Here is a 25,669-nt window from a genome sequence, read left to right on the forward strand (position 1 = left end):
TTTTGTCTTCCCTTTTAATGGGGAGGCCACAAAGCCTTCTGGGAAATGTAGGAAATGACTTGACTGATGGAGATCATTTTTTCTATCTTTATTTATTCATAAAAACCATCAGTCAGCAGCAGTGTATGGGAAGACATCACCAAATATATACCAAATATGGCACATTTTCATCTGATATTACAAAGATAAAGTACCTCGCAATTCATAGTACTCCATTATACTGCTGTAAAAACTGTTACATTTATATTTAAAACACACAAAATGACTGTAAATTAAACTGGGATTTGCTACCTTCTGCAACATCTTTATTTTTCCCTAAGTTTTATTCTGTGCATGGGGAATAACTGTTGAGGCATATTCCAGCATTTGTTAAAGTAACAGAAGAGGCGGCCAAGTTTGCTTGAAATACAGCAGTGACCCATGTTGTGATGCTGCCTGTTTTTATTGTCCTTTTATTGTTGGCAGACAGACTGTTTTGAAAAAGTGAACTCAGTATGGAGAAATGTGGGTTACCTGTTGTAAAAACCTGTACTGCTTTCAAAGATCAAAAATGACCAACAAATTATGTAAAATGACGGCAACAACATTTATTTGGATTAAAGATTAATAGCACTTATCTCAGGGATCCTAAAGTACCCACCATGAGCAGGCTCTTGGTGACAGTAGAAAGATAAGAGAACATAGCAATTTATTGCAATTGAGTTTTATTTGTTTGATGAGGAAATTATCGAAGGCGTGGTGGTCCATGTGCATAACGCCATGCAAAATACCCAAGGATGCCCCACCTCTCTTCCTGTAGAATGTGTGCTGAATACTGGTAAAGCACCTCATACCAACCATAAGAGAGGGAGGATCTTAGAGCACGGTGGATGTGACACAAAGCTCTTGCTTCACCTGCCAAAGCAGCTTCTTGGGCCCTGGGACTGACAGCTACAATTCCAACGCTGACTCCTACAACAGCAGCACCTGCTGCAGCTGCCACATAAATTCTGTTTAATTGTCCATGATTTGGAGCAGCTGGGGGGTTGACTGGTCTCACTTCATTTATTTGTGCAGCCTCTGGTTCACCTGCTGGTTCTTCCAGAGGTCTTTGTTGAACATTCTCCTCTCTTTGTTCCTCAGCTGCTATATTTGTAGCTATGGAGGCTCTCCGCACAGCTGTGATGACCAAATGACCAGCACACCAACCCAGAAGAAAGACTGCAGGTTCATCTGCTGGTTCATTTAGACGTTCATCTGGTTCATTTAGACGTTCAACAAGTTCATTTAGACGTTCATCTGATTCATTTAGACGTTCAACAAGTTCATTTAGACGTTCAACAAGTTCATTTAGACGTTCAACAAGTTCATTTAGACGTTCAACAAGTTCATTTAGACGTTCAACAAGTTCATTTAGACGTTCATCTGGTTCATCTAGACGTTCATCTGGTTCATTTAGACGTTCATCTGGTTCATTTAGACGTTCAACAAGTTCATTTAGACGTTCAACAAGTTCATTTAGACGTTCATCTGGTTCATTTAGACGTTCATCTGGTTCATCTAGACGTTCATCTGGTTCATTTAGACGTTCATCTGGTTCATTTAGACGTTCAACAAGTTCATTTAGACGTTCATCTGGTTCATTTAGACGTTCATCTGATTCATTTAGACGTTCAACAAGTTCATTTAGACGTTCATCTGGTTCATTTAGACTGGTTCATCTTAGACGTTCATCTGGTTCATCTTAGACGTTCATCTGGTTCATTTAGACGTTCATCTGGTTCATTTACGGGCTCATTTGTTGAACACCGTTCTGCTATAATATTTGCAGCTGTGGGGGCTGCATGTCTTTGGACTGTGGGGGTTAGCCGGAGCACCCGGAGAGAACCCACCCAGGCACACGGAGAACATGCAAACTCCATCGTGCTGCCTGTTTCTTTTTCAGTGGTTGTAAAAACTTGTTTTTTTGTTCTTTGTTTGTCCCTCCTTTGGGGGGTTGACTGGTCTCACTTCATTTATTTGTGCAGCCTCTGGTTCACCTGCTGCTTCTTTCAGGGGTCTTTGTTGAACACCGTTCTGCTATAATATTTGCAGCTGTGGGGGCTGCATGTCTTTGGACTGTGGGGGTTAGCCGGAGCACCCGGAGAGAACCCACCCAGGCACACGGAGAACATGCAAACTCCATCGTGCTGCCTGTTTCTTTTTCAGTTGTTGTAAAAACTTGTTTTTTGTTCTTTGTTTTTTTTTGTTTTGTTTTTTTTTCTTTTGGGGGGAAGAATGTATGTTATGGAGAGTGTAAACCCAAACTCTTTTTAGTCTAGATGACTAAGCAGTTCAGGCCTTGTAACGAACAGCTCCAATAACTCCAACAACAGCAACTCCTGCTATAAAAGCAGCAGCTCCTGTTGAAATCCCAGAGAACAGTCCATTAGGTGATGGACTGCCATCTTCCTCCTCCACTGACTGATGGTCATAATCAGGTTCTGGGGGGTCATCTTCAGCAATAAGATTCATTGCTGTCAGGGTTTTCCGCACACCTTTGGTCACTAAGTACCCGACACCCCAACCCAAAGCAAAGAATGCCATTTTTAGCTGAATTAGATGAATTTGTTGAAGAAATTTGTAGATGATTGATTATTGATTTTTGTTGATTCCTCAGCTCCCTGTCTTGTATTTGTTCTGTGTCAGTCCACAAGTGAAGGATCGGTTGGTTGACGTGTTCAGTGTTTTCAGGGATACTAACAAGCCTGAAAGGTTTCTATGGTAACTGTGACACTTTGAACCGTCATTCTAACTGTGACGTCATCTGACGGCCCATTCGGTCGAGGACGCAGCGACGTCGAACGTGCTGGGATGACGTATTTTTGTAGCCCAACCCGGAAATTAGCCTCACCCTGGTTCCGTTGTGTTTTGGATTATTACCATAAATAAACAGTGACCAACGAAACTTTCTGGTGCTTCCAGGTTTAGTTGATCAGATAATCTTCACAGACGAACACCACTGTTCTGAGGTTTGAAGCCTACACCACGGTCACAGGACGTCAACGTCTCCATCACTAAGCTTCCAACTTGTCATTTCATTTAGCTCTGAGCTAGAGGCTGACATTTTCTCGGGAATCCTGTGGGTCACGTGATTCCCGTGGGATTCCCGCCTGATGGGAATCAATTTCACTACTCATCGCGTGATTGGGACGGAACGGGAATAAGAGTCAACGGGAGCGGCAATAATAATCACAATAGTCGAGTTTAAATGTGTGAAATTAACGCTATGTTATTGTGTTGGTGAAATAAGATATATAAATAATAATCAGGTTTGCCAGCTCTCAATCTCAGGCTCTCGCCCTGCTCGAACAGTTCTCACACCGAAACCAGGTGAACCAGCCATCGTATTTTGGTTGGTTATCTACCGTGTTGATAGACAGCTGCTCAAACTCACAGCTGGCGAGGACCAGCCAATCACAGCACAGTAGGGCGGGAGTTGCTGCATGACTTGCAAATTATTATCCAAAAGGCCTTCAAGCTAGCCAGTCATAGTCCCATCTAACCTGGCTGAATGAAAGTGACTGTGACAGATATCCATTATGGATTCATTAATGAACGAACCCAGGGACCTTAGACCTTAGACCTTAAGTCTTAGACCAAAGGTCCTGCTCCTTTTCAAGTGTTAGAACCTGGATACTTTTTAAAACCATGGTGGTGAATTGAGTACAAATATGTGCCTGTGATTTAGTGCACATCACTCTAGCCAGGTACCACAAAACCTACAGACTGTGCCCAAAACACATGACACGGGAGTGGGATGGAACGAGAGTGATTCTTCTCAGATCCGGACGGGACAGGATTTTTTTTTCTAATTTGACTTGGGACTGGGACAGGACAGGATTATGTTTGTGGGAGTGGGATGGGACAGGAGGGAAAATCCACCCCCGTGTCACCCTATACTCTGAGCTCTTCTATGAAAGCCTTTCTTCTCAGAAAGTTAGTAGAAACACAACAAGGCTGTAAAGGTGGACTGGTGAGTAGATGGGTTTTCAGTTTTCGTGTGCAGTATCATGATGTTGACAACCCGTGTTGAAAATGTCTTGAGCCTGTGTTAAAACCACAGACCTTATTTCAGACATTAAACCAAAGCCACACTGACTTTGGGACGAGGGAACAGGAGGTGCTAACATGCTAATGCACCTCTGAGTTTTAGGACTCATTCCTGCACCGCTCTATTGTTTGGGTGCAGACCAACGTAATAATAATACTAATGACAATAAAATGAGAATAGAAATCAAACCATTCAGGTTTTGTTTAGGCCTGTTTTAAAATGACATTGGACTGGGTTGCGTTATATTTTAGTGATTCCTAACAAAGATATTTCTCTAGTCTTTATGGCCTTTTAGAAACAAAATGTAGAATCAAAAATATTTCGTTACAAAATAAAGATAATAAAGGAAATTTTAAAAACTAAGTAAGTATTTAAAAGCATCTATGAAATAGGCCAACAAAAGGAGGCGAACTGGCTTCAGCTGGGCCACTTTTGGCACTCACAGGTTGTCCTTTAGACACTGGCAGGTGTGGTGTCGGACTGAAATAATCCAGACTTCAGCCACTAGATGTCACTGGTGAACTCTCTATTACACTGTTCATTAAGTGGACAGCGTAGTTTGTCCCTCCCAGGACACTGTAGCAGCCACTTTTTAAATGTTGTTTTGCCCTGCCTGCAAAAACTGTGGAACAATTTCAGAAAAATGTTCCTCAATGGAAAAATGCAAAGACTCTGAAGACTTCACCATCTACAGTGTCTAATTAAAAACACTGCATTGTGTCCCTCTGCCTCTGGGGGAAGTTTGGAGCGATAGCAAGCGGCAACAGGCCAGGGAGCGCTGTGTTAGCAAGATACATATACTGTGGACTGATAGAGAGGAGGCTGTAAATGACAGCAAATTGTGTTTGTAGTAAAGGAAGCAGTTCTGTCATTTTATTTTTTTGTGCCTTTATTTTGAAGAGCACTGCCCTTCTTCTTCGTCTACTTCCTGTTGTTGCTGCCGCTAGACTTCCCGCTCCCGATTCGTCGTAAAGACCTGCTCCCGTTGTTTCTGTTGGTAAAACATGCAAACAAATTATTTACTTGTTATATTCTGTGTAAAAATTTATGAAGGGAATTTTTATTGTGGTTCGCTTCATGTTTTGTGTTGTTTGCATGTCACGTAAGGAATGTCAGTGCGACGTGTAGGTGGAGATAGGCTGCTAGCAGGCTGAACATAAACTTAGCGCCCTTGGAAGCAGGAGGTGGTATGGGAAGATTAATGGTGTTCATTGTAAAACAAGTGGTTCATTTCATTTAAAACATAATTTGTGTTAAGTTTAAAAATGTAAACATGTTTCTGTACATTATGTGTGTGTAAATAATATGTACTGTGGTATTTATATTTCTGTTCATATAGTTTTCACGGTGTCAGAATGAGAGGAGAAGAAAAGAGGAGAGAAGTAAAGTTGCACCAGTCGAAGCTCTCTGCATTTGTTTGGTTATTCCAAGTGGGCCGCTACAGAGGCCACACCTCACCTTTCACAGGCCACAGCTCCTTTATTACTGAGCACAATTTCATTCACTTCATCACATCATCTCCCAGTCCTAAATAAGTGCTAATATTATTAAAAGCTAAATATGCCACACATTAAATCAATAAAGCTATAACCAAAACTACATATAGTTACATAAAACATTCTCTCCAAAAGAAAACAAGACGGCATGAATTCAAAACACTTTAGCATACATTCAACATAAACAAAAACTGGTTTACTCAAATTACAGATTCTAAACTAATACTAATAAAAATAATCACACTAATAATCCAGAGGAACTCATTCAGTTGCACTAATTTCTACTGACTCTAATACAATAACACATACCATCCTGCTAGCAAAAAAAAAAAAAGAGCAGAAAGAATTTTCTGACTGTGTCTTTGTTCATTTTCAGTTAGTAAACACAGCAGAGCTGAGAGAGCAACAACACAGACCAAAGTGAAAGATACAACCTGTTTGATTAAGACCAGGCACAACAGGCTCCGGTCAAGTTTGATATATTTAGCTTCTATAACATGTCGTCTTTCAGATTAGTGGAAAGAAAACATCCAACACACACATTCAGGTGTTTATTTAACCACAGTTTGTCTGTTTGAATCTGTAGGCTTCAATTACAACTCAAATCTTTAAAGGACGTTTTGTCAAAATGAGTTTTTCTCACACTCCTCCTCCTCAGTAAAACTTAGATTCAGCTAACTCTCCAGTTGTGTTAAACATTTTTCTGATATTTGTGACTTGCCAGGTCATAGATTAACATACAAATGACAGAAACTATTTGCTGTTGCAGTTAGAAACATAATTTCCAGGAGAGAGTTGGATGAGAATGACTTTTACAGCAACTGTGACACATTGAAATTTTGACCTGATGACCTCTGAGTTTCTTTTGTTTCTGAGTTTGGTCCAAATAAATTTGCTCTTTGCATCAAGAGAAAAACATGAGTGGCTCTTAGTTCATTAGTGTTGGCTGTTTTGTAACTTGGTCAATGTTTCACTTGGTGTCCGTTTTTGTCTTCCCTTTTAATGGGGAGGCCACAAAGCCTTCTGGGAAATGTAGGAAATGACTTGACTGATGGAGATCATTTTTTCTATCTTTATTTATTCATAAAAACCATCAGTCAGCAGCAGTGTATGGGAAGACATCACCAAATATATACCAAATATGGCACATTTTCATCTGATATTACAAAGATAAAGTACCTCGCAATTCATAGTACTCCATTATACTGCTGTAAAAACTGTTACATTTATATTCAAAACCTACCCTGTAAGAAAGGCTTTGAGGTTTTTGCTACCTCACCTGAATTTCCTGTTCCAGTTGAACTAAAATGTTTGATGTACTTGAAATATCAGGTTTAACTGTGCCCAACTGATCAGTTTAATCCGACTAGTTCAGGCAACATAGATGTCTTAGTTGTATACACTACGTTTGCGCTGCCCCTGCGAAAATGCATATGCGTCCCCACACAATAAGCAACGGCTGTCCACCACCACTAGCCACAAGAATCTTCCTCTTTGGATTAGGAGTTCGCAAGGTAAAAACAATTTTTTTTATCCTGTTTATATTTGTTGTTGTTTATATTTTCTTGTTAAATTAAATGTTGACCAGGTAAACTAGATAAGGGTCGTGAAAGTAAACCTTGGGGCAGCAATTTGTAGTTTTTTTGTTTTGTTTTTTGCGCAGTCCGATTTACAACCCATTCTACCGCTTTCCTTGTGACAGGAAAGAGAGGAGGAGATGGCTGCAGTACAGTTTGATTTGTAAACGAATTAAGTTTGACGCCTTCGGGTGCTAACGTTAGCTAGCTAACCTAGGATGAAAATTGCATAGGTTTTGCTGTCTCAAATCCATTCAAGCAACGCGGGAGACAGCACTACGGGATCTTATTTACCGACGTTGGACCCGAGGCCAGAGGCCTGTACTACGAAGGGAGTTTAACCTACTCTGATTTAACTCGGGGTTATCAGTGAGAGTCGGGGTTGACAAACTCGACTGCCTCGGTCTGTGTTAAACGGTACTACGACGGTGGTTCAGATGTCGGTAAATTGAGTCGGTGTTAACTTAATCAGAGTTAGTGCGCGTTCATAAAACGGGCGTGCACCGTATCTCTCAGATGAAGAGCGCACGTTAATTCTGCCGGTTTACAGAGGAATTTAAAGAGACTCTAACGACACAATATAAAACCACGGCCGCCAATAAAGACAGGGAGACTTGTCAAATGTTCTCTGGTTAACCTGTACTACAAAAAAGGTGGATAGATTTTACCCGGGGCCGTAGTACCGTTTAACACAGATTGAGGCAGTCAGAGTTTGTCAATCCCGACTTTCCTTGATAACCCCGAGTTAAATCAGAGGAGGTTAAACTCCTTTCGTAGTACAGGCCTCTGGTAACAGTATTTTCATCGGTCGTGACGACAGACTTGACAAGCGGATTATGTTACTAAACTAGTCTGTTAATCAGCGATCTAAAGTGTTGAATTAGTTCTGTTCAACCTGCAGGACATAAAACAGACTACTAGACTAGAGCCCAACCTATTTTGTTCTAATTGTACTCCTCTTCTGTTTAATAGCCAGCATGTTGCTTCACATCATTCTTGTGGATGATGACACCCAGAGGGTTCAGATTGAAACTCTTCCAGAGAGGGTGGATGAATTGAAGACTTTTCTCAAGAGTAAGCTCAGTTTAGAGGGTGACATTCACATCCAGTTTCAAGATCCAGAGTTCAGTAATGAGCTGTGCAACTTGACTGACATGTCTGAGCTACCCCCAGAGAGGCCAAGGCTGAAGATAATACTAAAGGCTCCACCCACTACACCCTCCTCTGTGTACTCAGTGGACACTAGTTCCTCTGACACAGCCAGTATGTCCTCAATATTATCAGTTTGTTCTCTGTCAACCCCTCGTTCCAAGCACCGGCCTGACCATTTTGTCGTACCCTCTTTCACTTATGATGTTGAACTGAAGCTCAGAAAAGGAAATGAGGCTTATGAAAAAGATGGTTCCCTCCTTGCTGTGACTGCTGCAATGAAGAGAGACTTAGTTGACAGAGTAACAAGTGTTATGTACAAGTGCAGTGCATATCCAACATCAAAACAAATTGAGGATGTTGCCAAAGCCCTAGTTGAAAAGCATCCCTGTCTGAGAGTTCTTCACATGAATGGTACTGCTGGAAGTTCAGCCTCACTTTTAAGATGGGTAACCTCTGTCAGAAGTTCCGCATCACTGGATGTCCAGAGCTTACAGTCAATTGAAAGAAGTCAACAGACACATCAACTGGGAACAGGAAGCTGAAGAAAGCAAAACGGAGATCGACTTCTTGCCAGATATTCCTGAAGAGAGGTCTCCAGACAGCCTTGAAAGTGAGAGAATAGCTCTGACTGAGGAGATGAAGAAAAGGAAAAGAGATTGGAAAATGGTTGATTCCCTGATGGAGAGCACCTTTGGCTTGCTAAGGAAGGAGATTGTTGATGATGAGCCTCCTGTGTCTGAAATTGAAGATAGATGGCCAGCATTGTTCTCAGAAAGACAGGTAATTATTTTGTAGATAATATTTATTTTTTTATTTAATTCCGCTTTACAAACATCAAGATTTGCAGTCATTCAAATCTTTGAGACTTTAATTTTAGTTTTCTGTTCTGTTGACTTCAGAATTTGTTTTTCTATTTGCATTTTTTTTAACTTTATTTTTTATTAAAGAGAAACACAAACATTCCTTGACAACATCACAAGTTATGTATGACAGTGCTAAAGACAAGAAAACAAAACACAAAAACAAACAAACAAACAAAAACCTTGGGGCCCAGAAAGCTGAATAGTACTAATGAGTGAAAAATACTAAATAGATAGATAGATAGATAGATAGATAAGTGGACAGTTAAGACATTCCAGCATACTGTGGGGTTCCCCTCAGTTAGAGAGGTATCTTGCTATAGGTAGCCACCTCCTCACAAAGACATCAGACCTTAATTGTAATTGAGCAGTTAAGGCCTCCATTCCATACACCTCCCTCAGCTTCTGTTTCCACTGTGCCACTGTAGGTGGCTGTGGATTCATCCATTTTATTGTCACCATTTTCCTAGCAGTCATCAAGAGTATATGTAACAAGTGCTTTTGGTCTCTAGTATACATGCCTTCAGGAGTTAGATCGAAAAGAAACTGACTTGGGGTGAATAGTATGTTAATTCCCAGAACTTTATCTATTTGCATTTTTACTGATGGTAAATTTTTCCAACTGCAGAATTTTAAATTTTTATGTCCTGTAAAGCTAGCCCAATGCAGACCTACAGAGAAGAATCCAAGCAAATCTTAAGACTTAACTTCCATTACACTACCCATCACTAACATTGCTTTCCATGGTCCTAAAGCACACTTGCTGGAATAAAGTAGTTCCATTTTGTAATGTTCTGTGCTGCTATATATGCAGACTACATTAATATAGCTCAAGGCTCCACTTGTGTGTATATATATATGTATTTTATCAATATGTTTTATGTTGTAAGGGAACCATTGACAAGTCATTTGTTTTTCTCCATACAGATTAGTGCAGAATTCATGCAGCTGGTTTCCACTGATCTCCACCAGTCTTTCTTTGATGGACTTGACAAGTACATCCCAAGGCTGCTGGAAATGTACAGAGTTAGAAGTAGAAGCAGTTCTGACCTGCACATCCTGCTTCAGCCCCTTGATGTACAAGTAAGTATAGTCACATTTTACCCAATTCTTTAATCACAATCAATCAACATTGGTCCACCTGTAAAAATGGTGTCAGTCATATTCAAATCTAATGTGCTGAAAAGCTGTTACTGTCATTAGCTTATCTGCATAAATAAATATATAATTATATTATAATTATAATAACATAATTCACTATTTGGCATAACTATACACAGAGGTCTATACAGACGATAATGTTTTAATTAAGCACTTTTGGACACTACTCATTCTGTTTATCTGGCATGCAAGCACAGATTTTTTTTTCACAGTCTGTGCCTTGCATGATAGTAGTTAGCTATTAGTTGGCAAACCTTGATTGGACACTTACTAGTTTATTTTACAATCAATCATGGGACATTTTGAGTTTACTATTTATACTGTAATAATTCATAGTAGATATTTGGACATCAATACTAAATGCTCACCACTTATATAGCGGACTATATGATGAATTATGAGTGGTTGTAGATAAATCCCAGCCCCAGCAACTGGGAGCATAAAGTTCCACCCTTTTGTCCCTCCCATCAAATCAAACAGTTCCCCCCATCCATCAGTAATAACGTTTAACAGTTAAGATTTTTACCATAGCGTTGTTTTGATTACCTTTTCCAACAGGACTTACATGGCATTACAGACAAGCCTTATATAATATTATAGTGCTACTCATAATGCTTTTAATTGCTACATTTGTCACAGTTTGTCGTCGTCGTTTCTGTTCTTATGTTTTAGTCTTCAAACCAGAAGAGAAGAGCAACTGCTTTGCTTGGACTTCCTGAAGGAGGATCCCTTCAATTTAATCTGTGCCTGCGAGATGTGTAAGTGAGTTGATTTCAATGTTGCATGTTTTTCACATTGAAAGACAATGAATTAGTTAAGGTAAGACAAAAAGCTAAACAATTTTAATATGGTTTTCATTTAATACTGTAATGCACTTACCTACTCCTGAGTTGATATTTCAGTACATGTTAGAAAATCTTGAATCATAAACAAAAAAGTGCATTTTTAAATCTTTTCCAGTCATAATTGAAAGCATAAGCTTGTTTCTCTGCCATCTTTACAAATATAATATTAACAAACCTTTAACAGCATCAGAATAAACATTTGATAATTGTCTAGCACCATAATTTAGTTTGATACTGTTGGCAAGTTCAGATTTATGTTTTGATATTTGGTTAGCCATTTGATTTAAGACCCCATGTCTTATGCATCATTTTATACACATTTACTCCAAATTTAGTCTATCATATCTGGATCACCGCAAGTAAAACAAAGTTTGTGGCTTTAAAACCAAAACAATTCATTTATGCCACTAATTGTACTTATCCATGGCACTTCAGTACAGCTGTTATAACTTCTGAATTTTTGACAGTTGTTTTCCAAAACATACACACATAATAAACTTACAAAACTATATGAGTAACTTTGTTTTCAAACAAAACTAATTATGCCTTATCATGGCCCTAATTATGGTCTTTTCCCTAAAAGCCAAGTACGAAACTAGGCGGGCATGTGTTTCAATGTACATCTCCATTGTTCTGATTTTGGGAACAAAGTTAAATTACATTGAATTAATACTGATGTTGAAGTAGGATTTTACTATTTAGGTTAAATGGCTCCTTGTCATTTGGGGTTTCCTTTGTGGTGTTGCCTTTGTTGTCATTGTGTCTTTCCCAACATAGTGTGATAAAAGTTAGGTACAGTCAAGTCAAATCAGGGCAGGAGGAAAGAGAGCATAGCACAATGCAGGTTCACATAAAGAAAAATCAGACTAATCATGAAACAAATAATAATTACAGTAGGACTCATAATAGTGACGATACATGCTTAATTACTGAATTCTTTATGTTCTTTAGACTTCCAGTTCACCAGAGGAGGCTACAAAAGGAGTGGATGTTGGCCTTCTCATTGTTGCAGAGGAACGTGGAAGCAAAGAGGAGTTGCTAGCAAAAGAGATCATCGACGTTGCTGTTATTCTGGAGGAGCACATCGTTCTGCATGAGCTAAGAAATATTTCTAATGCCTTTGCTACACTGATGGGTCTTCTTTACTGCCTAACATAGACCATCCCAAAGGACTGAAATATACATTTGAGCTCATACAAAAAGTTTTCATGGGCATTGGTAGTGGAAGTTGTTCTGCCAAAGTACACAGACTTTGCAACAGGCTGCTTCAAAGCAAAGTGTAGTGGCTTGTCCGTCACATGTATTATATATCTCCTTGTTCTTTCAGGGGTCTTTGTTGAACACTATTTTGGTGCTTACTGTATTGTTTTGTTTTTTGCTTTTTTTTCTTTTGCAGCAGTATTTTAGTATATGGAGACTGTAAACCCAAGCTTGTAGTAGTCGTCTAGTGTTTCCCAACCTTTTTGAGCCACGGCACATATTTTACATTAGAAAAATCACAAGGCACACCACCAAACAAAAATGTCACAAAAAGTATATTTATTGAAATATAATGAAAAACTCATCATACTTCTCATTTGTCAGAAACACTTTAAGTTCCTCCCGCAGCTCATACACACAGGCTAAAACTTTGCCACAGGACAGCCACTGGACCTCCATGTGGAGCAGTAACACTTTATGTTGCGCTCCCATTTCCTCACACAGTGATGCGAACATGTGACTTTTTACAGGTCTCGTCTTCACAAAGTTTATCATGCGCATAGCATTTTCCAGTACAGCAGCTAGGTCTGCCGGCAATGTCTTGGCAACGAGTGCTTCCCGGTGAGGAAAACAATGCGTCGCAATGACATCTGGATTTTGCTCTTTCACTCTGTTTACAAATCCTTTGGTGTGCCCGAGCATGGCAGCTGCTCCATCGGTGCAAACACACAGTTCTGCCACTTCAGTCCTCCTTGTTCAAGGTACTCTGACACATCTCAAAAAATTTCCTCTCGTGTTGTTCTTTCTGGCAATTCCTTGCAAAACAGAAAGTTTTCTCTGATGATGTCTCCATCTACAAAACACACATTTGCCATAAGTTGTGCATATCCACTGATATCCATAGATTCGTCGATTTGCAATGCAAATTTCGCACTAATGCACAACTTTTCCAAAAACTATTTTTTCAATGTCAGCAGACATGTCTTCAATACGTCTGGAAACAGTCCATTAGTTGGTGATGGACTGCCATCTTCCTCCTCCACTGATTGATGATCAGAATCTGGTTCTGGGGGGTCATCTTCAGTAATAACATTCATTGCTGTCAGGGTTCACTGCTCAGCTTTGGTCACTAAATATCCAGCAGCCCAACCCAAAGCAAAGAATGCCTTTTTTTTTTGCACGAGATGATGTTTGTAGTGTAGATTGTTGTTTCCTCTGCTCCTTTTGTTTTTCTTTTGTTTCTGTCCACAACAGAAAATGTGGGGGATGAGTTGATATGTTGTTTGTTGGCCAGCCCTGAGCTGGGCTGTGACTGGAGGCTTGTCTGGGATCAAATTAATTAATTAATCAAATTCAAATCAAATTAATTAATTTTGGTGATATGAACTTCAGTCTTTGTGGTATTTTGACCAGGTCTGGTTTGTGTTGGTATCTTCTGTATGTGTTTGTGTGTGTATTGGTACTGTATTTTATGGAGACTGTAAACCCAAGCTCGTAGTAGTTAGTGATACCGTCATTCTGTGACATCATCTGATGACCCATTCGATCGAGGACACAGCGACGTTGAACGTGACGTCTACACATCTTTCAACAAACTCATCCGTTTTATTTTGGATTATGTTTATGATGCTTTTGTACTTTGTTTGAATGATGTATTATTTGGTTTTACAAACTATAAAAAGATTTAGAGAATGATTTTTTTTTCTTTTTAATCTTATGATATTGCTGGCCACATTTTACATCCATAAATGTAAGGTATTAAAAATGAAACCCTCTTTTCAAATCTTTAAAGAAGAAGTGGAGTCCTATGTTAAAACAATAGCTACCTATTGTAACAGCAAAGCTGGAAAAACATTGAATTTGAGCTCCAAATGTAATTAGGGCCCGAGCAACGAGTTGCATGGGCCCAACGGGGCCATGCAACGAGTTGCAAGGACCCTCTTGTTTTCGTTCGGTTTTTTTGTTGTTATTATTTTTTTTCTTTTTTTCCCGCCTCCTAAATCACGTTTTTGAGGGCCTAAACATGCGTGAAAACTCATGAAAATTTGCAGACGCATCAGGCATGGCGAAAAATTTAAGTATTTAGGGGTCTTGAGCATGGGCGTGGCAAAATGGCCTCAGTAGCGCCACCTACATTTTTAAACGGAACAGCCCCTCAAGCCCGTTGCGCCTAAAAATCTGAAAATCTACACACATATGTAACATCCCATGACGCACCAAAAAGTCTCTTGGAGCCATATTCTAAACCCAACAGAAAGTATTTTTATTTTGACCGGAAGGTGACATTTTTGGCCATTTCCAGGGGTCGCTTGAACGCGAACTTGTCCTAGACGCATTATCCGATTGACTTCAAAATTTGATAAAATGTTATTAAGCCATAGACGAAGTTAAATTGCGGAAGTTTTGAGTTTCCATTGAAGGGCGTGGAAGTTATGGCCCCTCAAAGTTCGATCACTCGCCACGAAACAGGAAGTTGCTTTAAATTTGCTTTATTTCGGCCATACTTTGTCCAAACTGCATCAAACTTTACAGGAATGTTAATGGTACCTATCTGCACACATCCATATGTCAATATTCATACAATTGTTGTAGCGCCACCTATTTATAGCAGGAAATGACATATTTTATAGTGTGATGTCCAGTTTCTAGACGGGTGACCAGATTCACTTCAAATGTTGTCAGGACAGACTTAAGGACCTACGGAAGACTGGCTCCGAAAATTGTGAGTTTTGGTCGAAGCGTGTGCCTGTTCTGGCCTGTCAAAGTTGAACATCTCCAATCTTTCATACAACACTGAAATCTTGGGGCGTGATTTACTGCTTTATCCTATAGATGGAGCCATTGTATTACTCTGATGGGTTTTTGGAAGGGGGTCTCTGTGTGTGTGTGTGTGTGTGTGTGTGTGTGTGTGTGTGAGGGGGGAGGGGAAGAGGAGTTGATTGAGTCTGTGAGAAGCTGCCACAGGGAGGTCACAGTCAAGAGAGCCAAGAGCTGTCACAGATGATGAGCTCTGAAAAATATTATCACAGAAAATAATTAGCATAAAAGCTTTTATTTTAAATTTTTTGTTGCCACAAATTCAGGTTTCTTACAGCATCTTCCTTATTGTATTGTATTATTATTTCCTACTCATCTTCTCCCATATGTCTCCCCTTGGCCAAAGCTGAGCGTGATAATATTTTTCAGATGATGAGCTCTGAAAAATATTATCACAGAAAATAATTAGCATAAAAGCTTTTATTTTAAATTTTTACATCTCGAAAGTGTGAACTGTTACGCCAGCGTGTGCCCTCGACCTGCGTTGACCCCGCGGTTGCCGGGGTCCCGCGGTCGCCGCTCCCCCGACGGGCGCCGGGTGCGAGGGCCCGTTCAACGCTGCTCGCAGCTTTAATGTAGTTTTGTCATCTTAATGTAGTTTTTATTTTTTTTTTACACATATATATATATATGTGTGTGTGTGTGTGTGTGTGTGTGTGTGTAAAAAAAACAAAACAAAAACACATACTTGTGTTCTGTCCATAACCCCTGGCGTTGTATATTTGTTCATTTGTTTAGCTGTTGGCTTTGATTCTTTTTTTTCCCCTTTTTTTCCTTTATTTATTTATTTTACTATTACACGTGTTGTGTTAATGTTGTTAATAAAGTTTAAAAAACAAACTCGTCCTATGCTAAAATGGCAGTTCTTCTGGGTTGAGGGCTTGGTTATTTGGTCACTACAGGTGTTTGGAGATCCCTCACAGCTGTACCTCAAGAAGAAAGAGAGGAGAATGGTGTTCAACAAAGACCCTGAAAGAACCAGGAGATGAATCAGAGGCTGCACAAATACATGAGGTGAGACCATAGACTGTATATAAAGATGGACGTAGCCACGGTGACGTCAACCATTGGTTTGTGAACTGCCGTTTTGAAGCTTCGACTTTGGAAATTGCCTTTCGCCATCTTGGTATTTTTGCAACCAAAAACACCGGCAACCTGACAGCACCGGTTTCACAGCTTCGCCATGCTATGTCGCCAAGTTAGCTTCCATAATTTGATGTAAATTTTATCGCTGTGTTAAAAATGTAGTTACGTTGTTTAAGTTAAGTATACGTTACCTAACTTTGCGATTGCTAAGTTACAGTAGGTTGTCAATGATATCAGCTAGCTAAGGTTGTAAGGAAATTTTCTGGAATAATGTAGTGTCCAGATAATAGTATGGAACTCATCTAATGAGAGCTCACCTCCCTCACCACCTGCTGACCAACTTCTATCAGTCAGCTACAGAGAGCCTCCTGACCTACTGCTGCACCATGTGGTTCACCAGCTGAGGGCGAGCGTACCATCGGCTCAACACTACTCACCCTCACAGACAGGACCCCACTCACCCCGTTAGGGTTAACTGTAAATTGTGCACTACATTATTTAGTTTGTTTATTTATTACATTCATCTGTCTGGTGTTGCTGAATTAATGTACTTCTCCACTCGTAATAAAGCTATTAATGAAGATCAAATGACAGATATTACTTTGTTCTGTCCCCATAATTGTCTTATGTACTGATCCATTTTAATGACACTGAAAACACAGATTCACCAAAGTGTCCTGTTAGTGAAACAGTGAACAGTGAAATGTAAGTAATGAAAAATGCACTCTGTACCATTATCACAGTAAGTTTATTTAAAATGTAATACAACAAACTGATCACAAGTTACAAAGGTGGGTCCTGATTGCGTTTCTAGCTGACTTTTGACTGCTGCAGTGGACCCATCATGTGAGAACTAAGGATGTTGTTGATGCAGTCTCTCTTCTCTAAGGCCAGATGAATGGCATCAAATACACTGCTCCGTGAGGTTGCTCCTTCTGTTGGTACAGTCATTCAGTTTTCACAGTGTGGATACCTTTGAATTACAATAAAAGACAAACACTTTAGTTAAGACATGGTGGATCACAATGAATCACATACATGAGCCCGCTGTCAGGGGCCTAAATGTCTGCTTCATTTGAGGACTATCATGTACAACAGAGATCCTAACGTGTTTATGATTCATGACTCTCCTCGTCATATCGTGAACAATTGATGACACCGTTTTAACCACATGTAAATTATCTAAACATCATGTTAACCTGAACCACACAGTTTTATTAACGTGCTTTAATGCAGTGCATTACACTGGAACAGTGCACTTTGTTTGTTTGCCAGAGGTATAAAACAAATGCAGTTAGCTTAATATTGGTTTAACATACTTTTTATCGGGCGCTGTCTTAATACTCCCACAGTCTGTGGTTAACACAGGTAGTCAGCCTGGCGATGCCACGAACTGATAGTATAGTATAAACGCAAAGTTATCCGCTAACGCTAGCATGAGCTAGTTAGCTTGGTTAGTTGATTCTGCTGAGCGAGGCTGAAATGGTCAGAAGTGAAGTTGCCCTGTCTCACTTATTTCACCTGTTTGCAGAATCAGCATCTGTTTACTCAGTGCCAGCCGGTACGTGTAACATTAGCAAGGTGCATCCATAATTCCCGTAACTGTGTGAGCGGGATGCTAATTTTGGAGAAACACAGGCTTAAAACAAAATGTACTTACCAAGAGATGAAGAGCCGTCTCATTGGAGTCTATTAGTACAACCGAAAGCCACATGAAACATTTTCAGGCGAGCACAATGTTAACATGAACTCTGCTATCAGTTCACCAGATAACAGCTCCGAGACGAACCGCTCTGTCCTCTGTCATGATTGACAGCTGTCAATCATACAGTACCACGCACTAAAGCATACCCTGCTTTATCGTCTGTTGTCCTCTAAATGCGGCCGTCATTTACAAAATCAACATCATGCTGTATTGAAGAAGACTGACATCTAGCGATTGAGACCATAAACTCATCAGGACAATGTTTACTGAGGTATTAAATCAAGTGAGAAGGAGGGCCATTTTATCACAGACTTCTTTTTGCAACCACACGTGTCGCCTCCTGCTGGCCAATCAATAGAATACAGAAGCCTTGGCTTCATTTTTCAGACCCGGAAACGACGTCCCTTTTTATATACAGTGTAGCCGTCACGTTTACTGAAAAATATAATTTAAATTGTTCTCAAAGAGAATATAATAAACTATGTAAACTGATCCTGCTGCCTCTGGTTCACTTTGATTAAACATTTTATGATGTATAATAATTCCTCATCAGTACTACCGAATTCATTGATAGGGCAATGTAATCTGATTGATAAAAAATGTAATAATAAAGTTATTAGTAGTTGCTTGAAAGCCAAAATGTTTCATGTTGATTATGACAGAGGGTTTATTTGGCAGGGATCTAATTCTGTTACTAGACAAAGCATACTTGAAATTTATCAAATGGACCATTTTACCTAAAGTTAAGGAAACACACTTTAAAATCTTAAACAAAATTTATCCTGTGGCGGAATTCCTCAAAAAAAGATTTGGTTTCAAGGTGGATCAGTGTTGTTTTTGTAGTGATGAAGATGAAACTCTGGAACATTTGTTCTTTTTTCTATGTCCTATTACACAATGTTTTTGGCGTGATATAAAAAACTGGATTTGTGTAATGATGTGCCACATTTTGAATTATGTCATATTATTTTTTTATGTGGATCATCTAGCCTTATTTATGTGAGACACTATTAACATCATAATACTGTTGGGTAAACATCATATCCATTGTGTTAAATGGAGGAACTCTAAGCCAGCCTTCCTTGGATTTATGAATGACTTCAAGTTGTTCTTTTCATCACTTAAAAAGATGACAAGTAAATATGCCATGAAATTAAGCCTAGATTTTGCCCGTCTTCTGCTATTCTAAATTATAACTAATTTTTATTTTATTTTATTGCCTCTCTGCTCCATTTTGTGTTCAATTTAAATGCCTGTTAAAATGCATTTTTTCATTTTTCGCACCTTATCTTATCTGATACTGTTTTGGTGTTGTTTATCTTTTGTTTTGTTCTGTTCTTTTTGCTCCATGAATCCCCTAATGTTATACTTTGCACTTTTATACTGCACTGATTTGTCAAGTGTAATATTGTTTTTGTCCTCTTTGAGAATTTGTATTTTCAATTGCTTATTAATAAAAAAAATGTTATCTAGCTAATTTCACACGTTATTTAATTCATAAAATGGGATTAAACACTCACTGAGCCAAGATTAAAAAAAAAAAAAAAAAAAGCAGTCACGTTCGACGTCGCTGCGTCCTCGACCGAATGGGCCGTCAGATGACGTCACAGTTAAAATGACGCTTCAAAGTGTCACAGTTACCATAGAAACCAAGCCTTGTTAGTATCCCTGAGACCACTGAACACGTCAACCAACCGATCCTTCACTTGTGGACTGACACAGAACAAATACAAGACAGGGAGCCGAGGAATCAACCTTGCTAGAGTGATGTGCAGTAAATCACGGGCACATATTTGTACTCAATTCACCACCATGGTTTTAAAAAGTATCCAGGTTCTAACACTTGAAAAGGAGCAGGACCTTCGGTCTAAGATTTAAGGATATAGCCTGACTACACCACCCCGGAACTTCCACCTCCGCAAATACTCACAATTTCCCTCAATTAGACAAACACTGACCCAATAAAGGGCACAGAGTTCCTTTCACACACTCTATGGTCGATCAGGAAGAGATATAGATGTTTCATTAGCTAATTGAACACCAGTGTAGATATTGACTTAACAATCTACACATTTTTTAACAAATTCATCTCACGCACAAAATGGCATTCTTTGCTTTGGGTTGGGGGCTTGGTTATTTAGTCACCACAGGGGTGCGGAGAGCCCTCACAGCTGCCAATATTATAACTGCTGAGGAAGAAAGAGAGGAGAATGGTGTTCAACTAAGACTGCAGGAAGAACCAGTAAATGAGCCTGTAAATGAACCAGATGAACGTCTAAATGAACCAGATGAACGTCTAAATGAACCAGATGAACGTCTAGATGAACCAGATGAACGTCTAAATGAACTTGTTGAACGTCTAAATGAACTTGTTGAACGTCTAAATGAACTTGTTGAACGTCTAAATGAACCAGATGAACGTCTAAATGAACTTGTTGAACGTCTAAATGAATCAGATGAACGTCTAAATGAACTTGTTGAACGTCTAAATGAACCAGATGAACGTCTAAATGAACCAGCAGATGAACCTGCAGTCTTTCTTCTGGGTTGGTGTGCTGGTCATTTGGTCATCACAGCTGTGCGGAGAGCCTCCATAGCTACAAATATAGCAGCTGAGGAACAAAGAGAGGAGAATGTTCAACAAAGACCTCTGGAAGAACCAGCAGGTGAACCAGAGGCTGCACAAATAAATGAAGTGAGACCAGTCAACCCCCCAGCTGCTCCAAATCATGGACAATTAAACAGAATTTATGTGGCAGCTGCAGCAGGTGCTGCTGTTGTAGGAGTCAGCGTTGGAATTGTAGCTGTCAGTCCCAGGGCCCAAGAAGCTGCTTTGGCAGGTCTAGCAAGAGCTTTGTATCACATCCACCGTGCTCTAAGATCCTCCCTCTCTTATGGTTGGTATGAGGTGCTTTACCAGTATTCAGCACACATTCTACAGGAAGAGAGGTGGGGCATCCTTGGGTATTTTGCATGGCGTTATGCACATGGACCACCACGCCTTCGATAATTTCCTCATCAAACAAATAAAACTCAATTGCAATAAATTGCTATGTTCTCTTATCTTTCTACTGTCGCCAAGAGCCTGCTCATGGTGGGTACTTTAGGATCCCTGAGATAAGTGCTATTAATCTTTAATCCAAATAAATTTTGTTGCCGTCATTTTACATAATTTGTTGGTCATTTTTGATCTTTGAAAGCAGTACAGGTTTTTACAACAGGTAACCCACATTTCTCCATACTGAGTTCACTTTTTCAAAACAGTCTGTCTGCCAACAATAAAAGGACAATAAAAACAGGCAGCATCACAACATGGGTCACTGCTGTATTTCAAGCAAACTTGGCCGCCTCTTCTGTTACTTTAACAAATGCTGGAATATGCCTCAACAGTTATTCCCCATGCACAGAATAAAACTTAGGGAAAAATAAAGATGTTGCAGAAGGTAGCAAATCCCAGTTTAATTTACAGTCATTTTGTGTGTTTTAAATATAAATGTAACAGTTTTTACAGCAGTATAATGGAGTACTATGAATTGCGAGGTACTTTATCTTTGTAATATCAGATGAAAATGTGCCATATTTGGTATATATTTGGTGATGTCTTCCCATACACTGCTGCTGACTGATGGTTTTTATGAATAAATAAAGATAGAAAAAATGATCTCCATCAGTCAAGTCATTTCTTACATTTCCCAGAAGGCTTTGTGGCCTCCCCATTAAAAGGGAAGACAAAAACGGACACCAAGTGAAACATTGACCAAGTTACAAAACAGCCAACACTAATGAACTAAGAGCCACTCATGTTTTTCTCTTGATGCAAAGAGCAAATTTATTTGGACCAAACTCAGAAACAAAATATTTCGGGCTGTGATCAGGTGAAATTCCTTTTCTTCAGATAAACTGTGTTCAGCTTTGAGTTCTGCTCCTTTATCTAAAGTCAACCAACAACTCAACAGCTACAATAACACTGAATCTGGAAAATACTGGGAGCAATTTTGGAAAAGGCAACGACCACAACAACAAAAATGGTTCAAACTAGCATTTCTATGAGTGAACTTTGATTGATTCTCCAGTAAAAAGGTGATGATCCAGCTCTGTTAGTTTCCACTCTGCACTGAGGAGCTGAAGTCTCAGTTTACTGTGAAGTTTGTAGTTTTTCAGCCTGTGTCTAAAAACACAACAAAACAACAACAAAACCAGTCGCGTGCTAATGAGGGAAAAACACAGAGACACGAGACGTGTCAGAAATGTTACTTCAGGAGTAACACGTATGTGACACAGTAACACTGTGCCTGCGGGCACCAGGTCGCCCAGGGACCACATGACTCGCCCGCAGGGCATGTTCTAAAAATAGCACTAATCGCCAAGGAGCTCCGTATAAAATGTATTTAATTGCGTTGCTGTTCTTTTTTATTCTTGCATAGATGTAGATTTGAAAATGACAATACTGAAAATAAAAAAATAAAAACTACATGAACTCTGACCTTGCCTGGGTCAAAGTTCAATGTTGTGCGCATGACAAACCTCTCACTCTGCTGAGATAAGCTAGCGGGCGCAGCTAGCACGGGGAGCTGGGTGAATTTTCTACCCCTGAAAACATGGCAGAAAAAGAAAGAACACTTATCATTTTCACAATGATTGGGAGGAACAGTTTTTTTACGACTGTTAAAGAAAACTGTGTGTGTCTCATTAGCGGGGCGACTGTGGCACAATGTGGAGAGACACTTCAGTACGTGTCACAAAAGCTACCATGCTAACTACACACCTGGCAGCGCACTACCACTACACACAACTGAACCATTTGAACTGTGAGCTGCAAGACAAAGGTAAGACTGCTGCTGACATGATAAGTGCTGTAAATGTATTTAAAGCTAAGATGAACATTTTCTCTGCATTTACAGAGAAAAAAGTGCTGCACTTTCCTCCTGTGCAGTCTGTGCTGAAAGACAATGTTTCTGCATCTGCGGCTTTAGACAAAGTTGCAGAAAAGTACTCTCAAGTCATAAACAGACTGAGCAAGAGTTTGAGAACAGGTTTTGTGACTTTGATCAACGTAAGCCATGCGTGTCATTCATTTCCAATCCTTTCATGCAGGCACTGCTGGACAGGTGGAGATTGAAATTGTAACGTTGCAAAATGACCTCCACCTCAAAGCCCACCAGGGTGCACCAGACTACCGGTGCCTTGTGGACACAGAAAAGTACAAAGGTGTATGCACAGCAGCTATGAAGGTTGCCTGCCTTTTAGGTTCAACCTATCTCTGTGAATCAGCCTTTCCTGACATGAACTTCATCAAAAACAAGCACAGAATGCACCTTACTGATGAACATCTGCAAGACTCACTCAGAGTTGCAGTGTCAGGTTATATCCCAGATTACAGTACACTGGTGAACCGCATGCAGTGCCAGGCTTCCCACTAACAGACAGACTAACAGACATTTACAGACAAAGAAAGAGATAACATGTTTTCAGCGAAACACCACGGCAAAACTAAACTCAAATATTGTTTTAAAAAAAATGTGACAAATTTGTTCATGAAGTGTAACAGATGTGTTGATGAGTATGAAATGTGATGGGATTTATTTAAAATTTTTCATCTTACACAACTGACAGTCTGTACAAACATCGGTCATAGTTCATGAATTGTTAAAAACTGTTACAGAGGTAGTGGTTAGTACAAATGAGACATGATGATTTCCTAAAAAAAATGTTACAAAACTGATCATTTGAAAATGAAACGAAATGCATTGAAATGAATGGAAATTAAAAAAGTGTTGCATGTTGAAATGTTTCTGTGTTTCCTCCCGTTGTATTAACGTGATCTGACAGTGTCTTCACATTCAGTATATGAATATTTATTATTAATAATAATGATGATAATATCATCATTAAAGGTAAACCATGCAACTTTAAGTTCTTCCAGAAGTTTATATCAAACTGGTAGCCCTTCTTACTACTCGCTATCCTTGAAGTAGCTCTGAGTCAAAAAGGTTGCTGACCCCTGGTTTAACACAACTGGAGAGTTAGCTGAATCTAAGTTTTACTGAGGAGGAGGAGTGTGAGAAAAACTCATTTTGACAAAACGTCCTTTAAAGATTTGAGTTGTAATTGAAGCCTACAGATTCAAACAGACAAACTGTGGTTAAATAAACACCTGAATGTGTGTGTTGGATGTTTTCTTTCCACTAATCTGAAAGACGACATGTTATAGAAGCTAAATATATCAAACTTGACCGGAGCCTGTTGTGCCTGGTCTTAATCAAACAGGTTGTATCTTTCACTTTGGTCTGTGTTGTTGCTCTCTCAGCTCTGCTGTGTTTACTAACTGAAAATGAACAAAGACACAGTCAGAAAATTCTTTCTGCTCTTTTTTTTTTTTGCTAGCAGGATGGTATGTGTTATTGTATTAGAGTCAGTAGAAATTAGTGCAACTGAATGAGTTCCTCTGGATTATTAGTGTGATTATTTTTATTAGTATTAGTTTAGAATCTGTAATTTGAGTAAACCAGTTTTTGTTTATGTTGAATGTATGCTAAAGTGTTTTGAATTCATGCCGTCTTGTTTTCTTTTGGAGAGAATGTTTTATGTAACTATATGTAGTTTTGGTTATAGCTTTATTGATTTAATGTGTGGCATATTTAGCTTTTAATAATATTAGCACTTATTTAGGACTGGGAGATGATGTGATGAAGTGAATGAAATTGTGCTCAGTAATAAAGGAGCTGTGGCCTGTGAAAGGTGAGGTGTGGCCTCCTCTCTATCAGTCCACAGTATATGTATCTTGCTAACACAGCGCTCCCTGGCCTGTTGCCGCTTGCTATCACTCCAAACTTCCCCCAGAGGCAGAGGGACACAATGCAGTGTTTTTAATTAGACACTGTAGATGGTGAAGTCTTCAGAGTCTTTGCATTTTTCCATTGAGGAACATTTTTCTGAAATTGTTCCACAGTTTTTGCAGGCAGGGCAAAACAACATTTAAAAAGTGGCTGCTACGGTGTCCTGGGAGGGACAAACTACGCTGTCCACTTAATGAACAGTGTAATAGAGAGTTCACCAGTGACATCTAGTGGCTGAAGTCTGGATTATTTCAGGCCACCTCTGTCCGACACCACACCTGCCAGTGTCTAAAGGACAACCTGTGAGTGCCAAAAGTGGCCCAGCTGAAGCCAGTTCGCCTCCTTTTGTTGGCCTATTTCATAGATGCTTTTAAATACTTAGTTTTTAAAATTTCCTTTATTATCTTTATTTTGTAACGAAATATTTTTGATTCTACATTTTATTTCTAAAAAGCCATAAAGACTAGAGAAATATCTTTGTTAGGAATCACTAAAATATAACGCAACCCAGTCCAATGTCATTTAAAAACAGGCCTAAACAAAACCTGAATGGTTTGATTTCTATTCTCATTTTATTGTCATTAGTATTATTATTACGTTGGTCTGCACCCAAACAATAGAGCGGTGCAGGAATGAGTCCTAAAACTCAGAGGTGCATTAGCATGTTAGCACCTCCTGTTCCCTCGTCCCAAAGTCAGTGTGGCTTTGGTTTAATGTCTGAAATAAGGTCTGTGGTTTTAACACAGGCTCAAGACATTTTCAACACGGGTTGTCAACATCATGATACTGCACACGAAAACTGAAAACCCATCTACTCACCAGTCCACCTTTACAGCCTTGTTGTGTTTCTACTAACTTTCTG

General features: G+C 39.4%; 2 long non-coding RNA genes across 2 annotated transcripts; both read left to right on the plus strand.

Moving 5' to 3' along the window:
- Positions 1 to 7,027: 7,027 nt before the first annotated feature.
- LOC127143232 (uncharacterized) lies at positions 7,028 to 11,072 on the plus strand. The gene is made up of 4 exons (XR_007814516.1): positions 7,028 to 7,082; positions 8,118 to 9,077; positions 10,085 to 10,240; positions 10,991 to 11,072. It is a non-coding gene; the product is annotated as an uncharacterized LOC127143232 (long non-coding RNA).
- A 10,779-nt stretch (positions 11,073 to 21,851) lies between these two features.
- Positions 21,852 to 24,708, plus strand: LOC108897624 (uncharacterized). Its single transcript, XR_001963329.2, has 2 exons — positions 21,852 to 22,797; positions 23,066 to 24,708. It is a non-coding gene; the product is annotated as an uncharacterized LOC108897624 (long non-coding RNA).
- Positions 24,709 to 25,669: the final 961 nt, after the last annotated feature.

The sequence above is a fragment of the Lates calcarifer genome, linkage group LG1 (assembly GCF_001640805.2).
Source record: "Lates calcarifer isolate ASB-BC8 linkage group LG1, TLL_Latcal_v3, whole genome shotgun sequence".
NCBI lineage: Eukaryota > Metazoa > Chordata > Actinopteri > Centropomidae > Lates > Lates calcarifer.